Here is a 15,228-nt window from a genome sequence, read left to right as displayed (position 1 = left end):
ACAGTAATGCGATGGAGCTAACCATTACCACCATTAACGAATGAGATTACTAGCAAAGTCACACCCACTATTTAATGTGAGAGCTAGCAAAGGCGATTTAGTGCAGTATACATTTTTTTTAACGTTAAGGAAACACAAAACAGAACATTATGCTAATTATTAAGGGAGTTACAACCATGTCAAATTAGCTTTACTGACATGCATGCCACCGCAAATGTATTCTTTATTAAAAGGGTTTCCAGATGCACAAGCTGCGCCCAATTACACTTGGGAGTCTGTTTTGGAACAGTCTAACCTCTGTTTCACAGCCATTCTTTCCACTTTGGCTGGTTGTGGGCGCACTCAGTGCTGATCGTTGGTGCACAGGTATTCCTGTTATTGATTTGCAACCTAAAAGATTCCCTCCCTGTCCCCTGGACCCGTGATGTGGGCTTATTTGGGGAAAAAGGCGCTGTACAAGCAACAAGGTGTGTCAGTCTTATGCTAACAGCCAAAGCATAGTAACATAACACAAAAGGATGCCAGACTGTTACTGCATACAAACCGACACATACCTGGCCATTCTCTCCCTACCGACCCTTTCACAAGGTCGAATGAGGGAGGTGAGGCAGCTACCCGATAGTACCTCTGGGGGTGGTATAATACGGGAGGATATCATGGGGGGGATTCCCCCTCTATGGATAAGGATGACCATCTAGGGGACAGCCCTTATGAGAACATCACACCGCCACATACTCTAGCCTCTCCTTCCTCTGCGAACCTCTTTGTAGATATGTATACTGAGACGAAGAACAGTAACAGGAACCTAGGTGATCCAAGTACTGAGACGAGTTGGCCCTGCAGAACAATGAAGTTGAAACCTGAGAAAGAGACGAAGGACTTATACAATGGGCACAGACACAAAGTAAGAAAGTAATACGAGTCACCTCCTCGTGGCAGAACTTGGCAGGGAAGTGAACCAATGTGGCCCAGTCAATGAAGAAGAGAAGCCAGGGTTGCAGACCTTCCTAACACTCAGCTGGGTGTTGTAGATCTGAAGCCTAATGAAAAGACCAGGAGAAGGGAGTCATTCCCCTAGTAACCCAGACTGGCAGCAAGGTCCAAAAAGGCCTCAGGAAGGAAGTCATCCCATGGTCTATATGAGACTGGATGCCAGGAGAAGGGAGACATTCTCCTAGCTCAGCAAGAAAGTATTGTTTGGAACTTTACAGCCTGGGGAAGAGAGTCATCCCCCTGGGATATCGGTGACTGGACGCCAGGGGAAGGGAGGCCTTCTCCTGGCCCAAGAAGGAAGTACCATCAGGGGAAGGGAGCCATTCCCTCTGACAACGTGTGAGACAGGAGCTATTTCCAGAAACCAGGAACATAACCCAAGAGAGGAAGTCATTTCCCTGGGGCCAGAATAGTACTACTTATTCTTTAGGTTTAAGTGTAAGGGACAGAAGTAAGGTTTTCTTGACACAGGACGGAGGATACTTGAGTTGACAAGACAACCCAACAGAGAATTTACCTTTAGTTGAGGCAGGAAACCCCTCTTAGGAATAGGGATGGAACAAGTTACTTACCTGTAACTACTGTTCTCCAACATGGGTCTGGCATGGATTCACATGCTCATTTATATTTCCTGTGGTAAGGCCAGGAATCCTCGGCAAAAGAAAAAACAGTTTCACTCTCACTTACAAACTGTATTTCCCTTCTAAACCAATCACTGTACTCTGGGTCATACTGCCCCCAGCCAATGACTGCCCTCTCCCTATGCACCTCCTCTGGCAGCCATCTTCATATTTGGTAAGCACCTACAGTGGCTGTATGACCAAGAAGAGCCGCAGAGGGGTAGGAGGAAGGAATCGCAAGATTAATCCATGCTAGAGAACAATAGTTACAGGTAAGTAACTTGTTCCTTCTCCAGCATGGGGTCTGGCATGGATTCACATGCTCATGGATAACAATGCATGATCTTCAATGCATGGCCTACGGCCTTCGGCCATGCATCCAATAGTCTAGGCCTTGAGGACACGCACAGCAACGTAATGCCACCATGCATGTCCCATATCAGCAACTGCGACAATCCACATAGACACCACTGCCACCAACACTCCTACCCAACCTTTACACCGCCATGGCGCTATGCAGCAACAAATGGCAACAGATAACATAATGGCCATGTGGGCAGCTACCATTTTGCACAAACGTGCCACACGTAGGTAGCAGCACTTCACCCCAACTCCCCCACACCATAAAACACCCAATCACGAACACAAATCACACTTACCAGAATGCACAAACATAGCACATCCACCACCACCTCTACCCACAGCCATTCACAAAGTATTGTGTCACCAACCACAACATTCGGCCTACTTCAACAATTCTGCACACAGCATAGGCCTTGAACACACCTACAGCAACGTAATGCCACCATGCATTTCACCAACTACGACCATCGACATACACACCACTGCCACCAGCAGTCCTACCCAACCTGCGCACCACCATGTAGCTATGCAGCAACACATTGCAACAGTCAACAGAATGTGGAAAGAAAAAAACTCTCTCCTGCACCCCATCCACTTTCATTCACATACTATAGGCGTACCCACTCCCATTCAGAAAGTACTGTCACTGCCAACCTACCCACATTCAGTTTGCAGCACTAACGCTACTACAACCAATCTGCACACACTGCACTATGCAAGCACCACCCTGTACTGGATGCAGACTCAAACATGCCTTCCTGTGGTGTGTATGTTGCAGCCCTACGCTCCTCAGTGCATGCCCTACAGACTACGGGCTTCGGCCATGCACCCAATAGTGTAATCCTTCCACAGACCCACCGCACCTTCATTCACCCATGCATGCCTCCATGTGCCCAACTACTGCATTCCACCCGCAGCGCACAGCCACCCGCGCTCCCAACCAACCTACGTCATGTGCAATTCACTCCCCATCTGCAAATGACCTGCCACCACTCACCACAAAAAGAGTTTGCCGCAAACAGGTCACGGCAGAAGCTAAGGGACTGTTACGACAGCTGCCTCCAATCACCACAGAAAATACTAGCCCACATATGTCACATAATATAAACCACTTCTCACTCCCCCAGGCATTCCCTCCCTTATTGCCGCCAACACAATAAGTACGGTACATTTCCCAGACCCTTCCGCCACAGCACTGTCCTCCGATTCAACATAGCGGCTTTCCCAAAAAAGGTTGATGCACAGCACGCTTCCCTCCAGCCAACCACAAGCCGCGTCCAAACTTCTCTGTCACTACACCGTACCGCGATGCAATGACACTTGTGTCCGCGGAGCGAACAGGGAAATGGGTCCGCAGAGCGGACCTAGATATCACACATTTTTTGGGACGTACATTTCAGCGTTTTGCAAATAATTCACCAGCCCGATTGCCACCGAACACACACACAAGCTTTCTGGCCGAATCCCCCGCTCCTGGTGCAAATTTGGTGAAAATCTGTCAAGCTGTTCGACCTGTAGCCGTGCACAAAGTTTTTCCCCATTCGGTCTATAGGGAAGAAAAATGTTTGGGACCACCCTATAGCTCCCCCCATCTCCTCCGCACAAAGCCTCGCCCAACCTGGCGAAAAAATGCAGAGCCGCCCATATACTTTTTTTTGCAAAGTTTGGTGAGGATTCGTCCAGGGGGAGCGAAGTTATAAACCGCCGAAAAAGTGCTCTTCCTATGAGTTTAGCAACTTAACCATAACTACACGCCCGCTACTGCGGTCCGTGTAATAAACCTGCACAGTGTTTGCGATCTTTAGATCAGGGCTTATTGATGTTTCCCTCATCTAAAACTACATGGGGTGATAGACGTTTTTTTGGTGGCTGGCCCTCGGACCTGGAACTCACTTCCTTGCCTGTAGGTGATCCCTTTGTAATAGATATGCACATCTATGCTCTGCAAAGAAACTTTGACAGCAATTTTGGTTTGGTAGGAGTGGACGCATTGTGGAACGCTGTGCATGGGTGCCATTTCTTCGATATGCATGAACTTTGCAAAGACCTTGCCACGTTTTCAGTAGTAGATGTTATCGTAATTCATTACGGCGGCATGCATATGGGTTACCTGCCTTGCTTACATTTGTTCCGTAGACTGAGGAGGTTGCTGGATGTCGTGAGGATGCTTTTTCCCACCGCCATGGTGCTTTTCTCATCTATAATAACGCAAAGAGTATGGCCTACTGCTCATGGATGTTGTTCCGAGCCAGACGAAGGAAGGTGTCTCATCAACAGAAGCATGTACACTTTTTTGTCCGCTCGTGGAATGTTCTTCTGCAACAATGACCTTATTACTTGTGGAAATGCTGAGTGTTTCCAAGAAAATGGCATTTTGTTGTCATCCATTGGCAAAGCAGTTTTGTTTGCTCGTCTACAGGATGCAGTGAAGAGTTCACTGAACTAATGTGCATAGAAGAAAACACAAAAGCTACTGAAAACAGACAAAAAAGGTGTTTTTGTAGAAGGATCTACACCAAAAAAAAAAAAAAACAAAAAAAAAAAGACTTAAGAGTAGCCCCTTACTACGAACTACCCCTGCCCTGGTTGCATGTTATTCCCCTACGCCCGCACGCAGTACGAAAGTCCCATGCAGGGATATTGCGGGTGCGGGCCACGAAAATGGAACTGTGGGGATTGTCCAAAGAGTTGCTTAGGATATGCGGCAATAGGAAGAGGGACTCCTGCTGCACTGGGGACCGGCCTTCGACGTACTTGGGGACCAGCACGTGCCACATTTGACGCTCCTCACCATGCTGGCCTATTGAAATGGGATTGTAGCGATTGTCCTATCATGTGCTGCTCAGGGTGTGCGTGAGAGGAAAGCGTGCCAATAGGAAGGAGGACACCGCCTGCTTTACTGGGGTGCAGCCCTGGCGGTACTTGGAGAAAGGCACGTGCCACATTCTGCGTTTGTGAGCATGCTGGCCAACAGACATAGGACTATGCCCTTTGGCCAGTCAGGTGGTGCTCTGGGTGTGTGTCACAGGAAATGGAGGCACTAACTTTTCCATAACTGTGTACTGTGGCTGGCAAACATGGCAAGATGCACAGTTTTCGTCATGGGTGATTACTTTGTGGAAGATCTGTGCGTGTATGCCCTCCAAGAAGACTTGTCTAGCAATTTAGGTTTGGAGGGAGTGGATGTTTTGTGGAGTGGTATGGAATCGTGCTGTTTCGGCGGACTGCTTCTAGAATGTCGACGCGTGGCCTCTTCGGCAACTGTACATGTTGTGATCGTGCACTGGAGGCGCTTTTTGGTTTACATGACTTGTTCCCGTGTGTTCAGTCAACTGAAGATTTTGATGAAAGCAGTACAGCGCATTTTTCCTACTGCCAAGGTGCTTTTCTCATGTATACTGCCGAGAATCCTGTGGCATTATTCCAATGCTTCCTGTGGCCAGCCAGAGGTCGGAAGGGGTCTCATCAACAGAAGCATGTGTGACTACTTGAGTGCTTCTGGGATGTTCTCCTGTGAAAATGAGAACATTGGTTCCCAATTCATACACCTTTTCAAGGCAAATGGCACGTCTTGGTCAGCCAGTTGCAATGAAATGTTCGTTCACAATCTACAGACTGCACTGAAGACCCTACTGTAAGAATGTGAGCTGAAGTTGAAAACACACATTCACGTAGTTTCTAGGGAAGCACCTTTAAAAAATAAAATAACAAAACAACAAAAAATGTATTTTAAGAGACACCACAGAAAGTTATTCCCCCACCCCCGAGCGCGTGCAGCACGAAAAAGTTTGCGAATATCGTGATAGTTGCAGGAAAGCACGTGGTACACAAGCACCTTTTGCAAATGACGCCCATAGAAATGGGTCTGCAGAGGCTATGGGATTGGGCAATAACGTTTTTGGGTGTGTTGTGTACGGACCGACGGTGCTACATTGTGTATTTGTTTATAGAAATGCAGAGGGTGCCGTTAGGGCTGTGTGTTTTACGAGGCCCAGCGTGCAGATTTTTGGGTATGCCGACATACATTCAGTGAAAGTGAATGGAAAACAGTGTGCACTTGCTACTCATTTACTAATCTATGATGTGCATGTGTAGTGCTATGGACTAGGTACAATGAAGTACCTGATTTTGGTTTATGTGTGTGATTCGCAATCATGACGATATTGTTGTTCATTGTGCAGGGAACATTGCACAGCATGTTACACAAGTTTCAGTGCCGTTTGCGATGAAGGAGATACTTGCCCAGTTCATGCGTTTCTATCCGATCACTGGCATAACGTTCTATCCCAGTATGCAGCTACCGATGTGGCAGCGCCATTTTCTATTTGGTCGGTGAATGGAGAAAGCGCGGTCCATTGCAAAGAAGTGTATTTTTGCTTTTCTTTGTCATGTGATAATGGCATACTTCGCCCATCGCCTTAGGACGTTTCACAGCACAAATACTTTTCCCTAGCTACAACATTCATCTTACTGTGGCAGCTATCTCGATTTCTGCACACCCCATCTAAATTGCATTGGTGCCTTTCTTGCAAGTAGTGATATTTTCTTGTATTAAGTGTTGCGCTGTGACTCTTTTGAAAACGCTCTGCAACACGTAAAGAAATCTCTTTGTACAGCACACTCCTTTCTAACTGACTGAACTACAGTGTTCTCCACAATGCCACGCCTCCTGCCCTGCATGCGTGCATTGGCAATTCTGTTTTTAATCTGTGAAAGGTGCTTTCTTTTTTTAACCTTTTTTCCTTCCCCAGTGCCTCTTTATTTTTTATCGTGTTCTCACACACGCCACAGAAGTAAAGCCAGGAAACGGCTGGTACAGAAGGCGCAGCCCCTGCCTAGATACTATAGGGGACGTGCCGGGAGACAGAATTATAGGGTGGCCCTCACCTATATAGGCAGCACTCATTGTAATGCTCCTGTAACGACCGTTGCAATGCACTTCCAAGTACCTTCCCTGTGTACAGTAGCGCATTGCACTACATGTACAATACAATGCCCTTTGCCAGCTAAGGGTCCTTAGCGCAGCATATGCTTTGTAAAGGTTGTTTGACAGCTCCGCTGCCCTACAGGAGTGCCCCTCTTGTTGCTCGCAGCAGATGTGGCAAATGCTGTACATGAAAGTACCCAATGTCATTCTTCGAAAGGCGGTAGCCGGCCCACTGCTCCTTTGTCCTTTAATTTGAGTTGTCGTCACATGCAGTACAAACCCTTTGTGCTACGCCACCATTGTGAGCGGTACCATTCACGGATATACATACATTGTGGAATACAAGAATGTTTACAACAACGCCAACCACAGCTTCTTTACCTATACCACAAAGCCATTTATTCTGTGCAACCCATGCACATACAGTGTTTTTCTAACCACCAGTAAGATTGTATGCGTTCAGCATATTCTGCTGTTTCTTTAATTGCCTTTACATGCACTAGTATGTGCGTGAGGAAGGTGCACTAGCCTTGCAATTTTGCACCCTTACTAGAAACTGCCCCACTTGCAGTTACATATTTTCTTCAACTGTATAACCAGCACACGACCCGTTCATACTTTCCGTCACACCGCTGAGTGCACCCACAGTGTATCAGTTTCACAGGTCATGGAAAGGGAAGCAGCAGATAAATCAAAGTAATGCCACATTTAACACGCCCACGTCACAATGCAGGTTGCTGTTCTTTGTTTACCAGTGGCCGTTATGAAATTAGGATTACTCTAGCCACACATTGCTAAGTTTGCAGAGCCACCCACGAAGTGGACAGTAATACTTTAAATGCGGTAGCCTACTGCATGAATACGTAGGGCTGGCGACAGGGGCAGTGTTATCAGCATACAGTGCATTACTTATGCATGGGTCTAGGTGTGGAACGTAAACACGTGCGCTTCCACAACTACTTAAAAGTGCATTTGAAGATGCGGACATGCGGCCACTAATGGAGTCCTACGGATACTTGCAGTGTGATTGCACATACGCCAACCAGGTGAAGTCTCAATGTTACTAAAAACCTTTTCCCTTTACTGAAAAAACTACCCTAAAGCAAAGTTATGCTTAAAGTGCCCTACTAAAAACCTATGAAATTCACTAACAAAAAAAAACGTTGTTAAAAGGGACGTTATGGTCAAGTTGCACTACTAAAAAACCTGTGAAATTCAATGGAAAAATGTTGTTACAGGAACGTTATGGTTACAGTTAAAACCGAAAACCCCCCGAAATTCAACAGTTATGTTAAGCTAAGCAACTATAACTCGTGCCACCAGTGTGCACTGTAAGGACTAACACCCATGACATCAAAGACGCCAGACACAAATCTCATTCATGACATCACTGATTAGCTAGAATCTTAGGATCCAGGGTTGGTTTTTTTAGCAGCGGTTTCAAATAGGATTTGTTTTGACTCTTCTGGTACAAAGCCCTGATCCAATGAGGCATTTATACATGCTTGAATATGTTCACTCATAGCCTGGGCGTGTTTTGCCAGATATGCTGGAATTGGATCATAGACAAATTTGGTTGGTTTAAGATGTAGCAATCTTTTTTCAATATGGCTACATATTGCCATCCGAACACCACTCTAACACTCCCCACAAACTTCCTTACTTCAGTGCTGCACACAGAGAGATTTGCATGGAAATGTAACAACCGCACGTGTCAGGAACAAGCCAGTGCTCACTTACATTGCTGAGCGTCTGACACTCTCCCGACACACCCTGACTGGCATCAGCCCCCAAGCGAGCGTCCACTCTGCCCGTAAGGATCATCCCCCCCGCACTGCCAGTGTTCCACAAAAGCCATCACCATTCTTCAAAGGTTCTCCCCCCTGCGGTCCGTAAACCGCATGTGCAACAGGACAACTCAGCGTGAGATGCCTGCACAAAACTACACTTCCCACAGTACCTAATGAACGCGCACAAGCATCCCCTTGCTCTCATTATTAGCCGATCACTCGCGGAACGCTGACTCTGCGTATCGCTTAAAGAACAAGGTACCTCTCAGACATAAGACGATCAGCGTCCTCACAAACACGCGGGACAACACCCTGCACCTTGTCAGCACACCACCAGGAGGCTGCGAGCCTCGACGAAATAGCTTTGCCAACAGTAAAGGCTCTATCAGCACATCTGCGCCGAGACACACTACACACAAGCGCCTGCCCTCTGAGCCTTCACCCCTTCCCTTTCCAAGGCTGCACCCAGGAACACGCCAGTCAGCATGCACCCCCCATAAATATACTAGAACTACACCTCCTCTCTGCCTTACATCTGCCCTCACCACTCCCCGAAAAAGCTTCGCTAGGAACTCACGCCTCAGATTACGCACCAGCCTCCTCTATTACAAGCCTCCCTACACTGCACCCTCAACAACCTGAAACCCCTGGAAAAGCCACACATTCAGCCCCAATTCCGCAAACTGCAAGCTCATCCACTAAACCACCCTCTTTGCCTTCAGACACCAAAGTCCTCTATACAACACACCCGCCACCCGACCCCATCACCTCAGCCACTCAGTTTCAAGCATCAAGGATCCATCGCCCTGCTCTCTAAACCACAATCTGTCTTGACCTGCGCTATGATGAACACTCGCTCCCTTCCCGCCCACGCATTGGATATTCATAACCTCCTCACAAGTTTCAACCATGACACACTAGCCATTAGTGAGAGCTGGCTCCATGAAGCCTCTGGCCATGCCCTAGCCCTAGCCTTACCGACAGGATATACTATCATACGGAACAGGGGAGGTGGAGTTGCTATGATTGTAAGGGATTCCATCCCCATTAGACAAGTTCACACATCCTTTGATGGAAACACAGACCTTCTCTCTCTCTCTCTCTCTCTCTCTCTCTCAAATTCTCATCCTCACCCACCTACACCATCACCATTGACCTTATCTACTGCCCTCCTGGACCTTCTGCACATTTTGAGGAAAACTTACTACATACCCTCCAGGATAACCTCAAAGCCACCTCCAAAATAATCTTACTAGGTGACCTCAACCTGGGCCTCCATGACCCTACTGACTTACCCTCAAAATCATTATCTGACGCACTCAACACACTTGGTTTCACTCAATGCGTCACTAACACCACACACAGCAAAAGTTGCATACTGTACTGGATGGCAGACCACAATTGCCAAATCACCACTAGCGCCAAAACACTCTACCCTTGGTCGGACCTCCATATAATCAATTTCTCTGTCACACAGCCAAACAAGCCTACTAATCGCTTTCTTCTGCTGTCTCAGGAAGCTCAAGGAAGCTCACCAGAGAAAATATGCTTCCCCTGATCAACATTCCCTGCCTCCAGGCTCCCTTCACCTCGAGCCCCACCTCACTAGTCGATACCTACACCTCCATCCTCTCTAACGAAGTGAACACCCTAGCCCCCCCCCCCCCTAATACCTCATAAAGCTAAGTTGGTCAGACACTCCAATTCATGGTTTACCCCAGACCTACTGGATTTACACACAATGAAAGTTCAAACCCAATTAACCTGACTGAAGGATCCCAACATCACTGCAAAACAGAACTGCTCTAAAGCTTCCAAACAATACAAATCAGCCATAATCCCAGGTAAGTCCAATTCCTTCAACAATAGAATCAGCAATACCAAATCAGACACAAGAGAAATGTTCACGATTTACAGACAACTTGAATCCCTGACTGCTCCCCCCACAACCATCATCATAGACCAGATTTGGTGCTGGAGCATCCAAGAGGCACTCCTAGGCAAGACCAACACCCTGAACAAGAAGATCCTCGCTCAACAAACTACTTTCAACATTACACCCACAACCTTCAGCTTGGCCTTCGATCTGGTTAATCACCAGATCCTCTGCCACCACCTCACTACCCACGCCCACTTCTCACCCACAGTTACTGCCTGAATTGCACCCTTCTGTTATGCTCACCTGGTCTCTGCGGCGGCATTGGGGCACGGTTGCAGCCCTCCCGGGGGTGAGGTCGCTCGGGTCCGACTTCGCCATCTGCGCTTATGTGGTGACTGGTAGTAATAGGTGATGCTGCTCGGGACTGCTCCTGCATGGAGAATATGGGGCGTGAGTATGCCAGCTTGTGCACCTGATCCCCTTCTAGACCCCTTCTCCCAAACCGTGGTACCTGTGGGATGTGCTGTACCTGGAAAGCTCACCTGTTCATTAGTTTTGGCGAGCACTCCGTCCTGCTGCTTCTGGCAGGGGCGCTTGTATGATCTGGACCGAGTTCCTTTACTGGTCCCTTGCACGTGGTAGTCCAGTCCTGCTGCAACTAAGCCACTATACTTCAGGTAAGTGTTCCTGTTTGCCTTTGTCTTTCATCGTCTGTTTTTGTTGTACTGTAAAGTTTATTGTCATGTATTGCTATCCGTTCCACTTTTGATGTTTGCTCTTTTGCTTTCTTCCCTTGCAGGTGATGTTGCCGGCCCGGCAGAAGCTGAGCAGCTCGAGGCGCAGCCGGAGGGAAAAAGGAACGAAGCTGCAGCGGTACAGTAGCTGGTAAATTGTTAACTAGGGGGCGTGCAGGGTTCAAATGCGGCGCGGCCCTAGGACAGATGTTCTAACCTTGTCTTTCTTCTTCTTCACAGGGTCCGAGTTTGTGGATGCAGAGTGCGGTGCTGCGGCATCGGGATCAAGATCACTGGATGTCAGGAGATGAGTCTGCAGATGAAGCGATGAAGCAGCGGTTACCTGGAGGTGAGTATGCAGGAGAACGCCTGGTTTCAAAGGTAAGTAAACTGGTCCAATCGGCGGTGAGCTTCACGTTGCACGTGAGTGCACATTAACACGCAGCACCGTCCTTAAGGATGGAGCAGCTTATATAGCTGAGCTTCTGAAGCCACGGCCACCAGGTTCAGCCTGCATGCCACACCCGATGAGTCAGCACATGAAGACCAGGCCTAGGCAGCCACACCTGATGAGTCAGCACATGAGGATGTTCTCTGGAATAAAGGCTTTCAGCTCCTGGAAAGTACTTGTAAAATAAAAGCACTCCTGCACTGAAATAAAGTAAAAGCATTCCTGCACTGAAACAAAGTGTTCCTGCTCACATCTCTATTTGAGCCTGGCACCAAAGGCACCAGGCCCGAGTCCAGCCAAGGCCCCTGTGTTTATGGGTCCCAAAGGGACATAAGTGAGTCAAGTAAGCCATTGCCTCCATCACTAGATGGTGTGGTTTTTGTGTTCTGCGGCCTGTGGCCATGACACCTTCATTAATGGAGGAGTGATGGGAGTTTTCTCAGAGATCACAAACACACCTCCTTCTCCTATCACCTGCGGAGTGCCACAAGGATCCTGCATTGCCCCCACAGTCTACAATATATTCACCAGGCCTCTATTCCACATTCTTGAATAGCTTACACTAACTATGCCGACAACACACAAATCCTGATCCCCCTTACAGAAAACTACACAGAAGACTAACTCCCTTAACACAATCTATTCCACAATCCAGACCTAGATGGCAGCCAATCACCCCTGTCTCAACAGCAACAAGACAGAAATCCTGCTTGTTGGCCCTCCAAGCGCACTAACATCCCTCGATAACCAATGCTCTGCCTTCACAATTGATAATTGCTCAATCCCGGTCTCCAACACCATAAAGACCCTAGGTGTCTATCTAGATGCATCACTAACCATGACAAGACAAGTAAGCGCTGTTGCCTCATCAGTGGCCTATGCCACCAAGGTCCTTAATGCAGCCAGACCATTCCTATAAAAAAAATAACTGCCTAACCATTGCACGTGAAATCATTGGCTAAAAGATTCATTATTGCAATGTCTTATTCAATGGCACTTCATCCAGAAACATACTCAATTTAAAAGTTATCCAGAATAAAGCCCTTAGAACAGCTCTGAACATCCCAAAAAAGCGAGCACATCTCTAACGCTGAAGAGATGCATACTGGCTCCCCATCCAGGAGCGGATCATTTTCAAAACACTCCATCACTCACAAGTGTCTATTCAACACAACACCACCCTATCTATCCAAAAGAATTGCTAAAGTCCACTTTTCCAGACCCACCAGAACCCCTTACACAGATAGACCAATAGTACCCAAAGTCAAAAGATGCAAAGCCGGGGGCTCCAGCTTCCCCTACCTCGCTGCCAAGTATTGGAAAAACCTCAACCTCCCCGCATTGAGAGCAGAGAAATCCTACTGGATTTTCTGAAAACTCTTAAAACTCAGCTTTTCTCTTAAAAATGACAAGAACGTTCTGTCCTACCCAACATCTGCCCACTGAGTAAGAGAATTGTCACCTGTATGTACATTTTATTCTTCCGCATGTACTCATTGAAAACCACTGTATGTTCACCCTTTGACGTCCTGTATTTGTATACAACTTGACTGTAATACACTAGCTTGATTAGTACGTGTACCTGCAACAGCGCCTCAATGCCTACGGTTTGCATGTGCACTTTACAAATGAAATAAATAAAATAAAGGTTCTGCACAACTGCCCCAATTCAGTGGTTTGTGAGGACATTAACTACTGGTTTGAACTACAGGAGCATCTTTTGGCAAGACCTTTCCTTCATTTCATGTCCAAAATGGACCATGCACAAGGGAGTTTCATGTACCTACACATACAACTGGGCATACATTAGATTAAAAAAATTCTGTCCGTCTATCGGTAGAGGCACTGCTGCCTTTCCTGTCGATGGAGATTATAGAGATACCTTTCTTTTATCAAACCAGATATGTGGCCAAGATCAAAGCACCTTAAATCAACACATTATCATAAATTGGGAAATATTACACTGGCTCAACCCCGAGCCAAATCTTCCTCAAATGGACACTGTGCCAGGATCGGTTTGCCAGATAAACTGCTGGATTCCTTTTATGCCAAACTCTCTACGACTGTGTGCAAACTAGCACCTATCAATTGCATGAACACCTAATTTCAATCGAAAACCCAATAATTCTGATTACTGAGCAATTCAACATCACTGCTAAGAGGTGCACATACTAAGGGGGCTCACTCCGATACTCCTCTTAAATTGGACTATCTTCATGAGTGGTTAAAAAAAACAAAAAACGAGTAAAACACTTTCTCTAATCATATTTTATTCTAAGTCCAACTACATCCATTGAGCTCTTGAAAGTTCTTGAATAATTGCAAAATCTTTCACTTACTCGCTCCATGCAGTCTTCTCAAAGACTGAGGACTGAGCCGCCTTCTCTGATAAGATTACAATACAAAAGCAGTTAGTCCTATAGTAGAGGTTGTTGGTGACTCTCATGCCATTATCCCCACTGACCCGTTTTTCTCCCATTACAGAGTCAACTGTTAATTAAAATGGCTCATAGAAAACCAACAGGATCTCCTAAGAACTGTTGCCACCACACATTTTGGAGGAAGCTAGCTCTGCTGCGGTCAGGGATCTCTGATGCCATTAATGCCTTCTCCTGTTCCGGCAAGATACTGAACCGCCTCAAGAGGGTTGTGGTTATTCCATCACTGAAAAGTGCTTCCTTGGACACGGCTGACTTATTTAATTGTTGCTATATTTCCTAGCACCCATACTCCAGTAAGTTTACAGAAGCAAAAGTGGAGGAAATTCAATGAAAAATCGCTGTGCATGGACTATTACAAAGCAGGTTTTAGACTTGGGCATAGTACGAAGTTGGTGGTGGTTGCTGGACAGATGTGCTTGCAGAGGGTTGTGGATGGGGGCTCTGATACTTTTAGATACATCAGTAGTTTTCCTCACTGTAAACCACCCCACCATCCTCGCACGCCTTTTCCACGCTAGTATTAGAGACGTGCCATGGACCCTTCTTGGAGGATCACATGCAATTGGCTGCTTTACCACCCTTTGATTCAATGCCTATCAAGATCACCAGTAGGGTGCCTCGGGGCTGGTTACTGAGCCCATTGTTTACATTATACATTAGGCCGTTCCCTGAGTTTATACATACTGATGGGGCCTCATTACGACCTTGCCGGTCTGGAAACAAGGGTGCCAGTAAGCTTACCGGCACCCTTGTTTCCAGACCGGGTATTCCAAGTTTGTCTGCCTGGGCCTCTGCGCCCGACAGGTCTGACACTGCTGGGCGCAGCTGTCATGGTAGGCAGGCTGATCATGAAAGCACTAGCACCGTTATTAACGGTGCCGGTGCTTCTGTGAACTCATTCCCGTGGAGTTCTATAGGACTCCACAGAAATGGGGTACCATATTTACCAGCACCTAGCTTGTGTTTCTATTAGGTTTATATAGCGCTTTACGCCAAAGCGATTTACAATACAACAACGAGAATACATTGT

General features: G+C 47.0%; 1 protein-coding gene across 2 annotated transcripts in view; it reads right to left on the bottom strand.

Annotated features, from left to right (window-relative positions):
- AAAS (aladin WD repeat nucleoporin) overlaps window positions 1-15,228 on the bottom strand; it is a 730,668-nt gene that overhangs the window by 184,157 nt on the left and 531,283 nt on the right. The window lies entirely within an intron of this gene.

The sequence above is a fragment of the Ambystoma mexicanum genome, chromosome 3q (genome assembly GCF_040938575.1).
Source record: "Ambystoma mexicanum isolate Mex_15411 chromosome 3q, UKY_AmexF1_1, whole genome shotgun sequence".
In the NCBI taxonomy this organism is placed as follows: Eukaryota; Metazoa; Chordata; class Amphibia; order Caudata; family Ambystomatidae; genus Ambystoma; species Ambystoma mexicanum.
The sequence above is the reverse complement of the archived record's forward strand: the minus strand, read 5'-3'. Positions and strand labels throughout refer to the sequence as shown.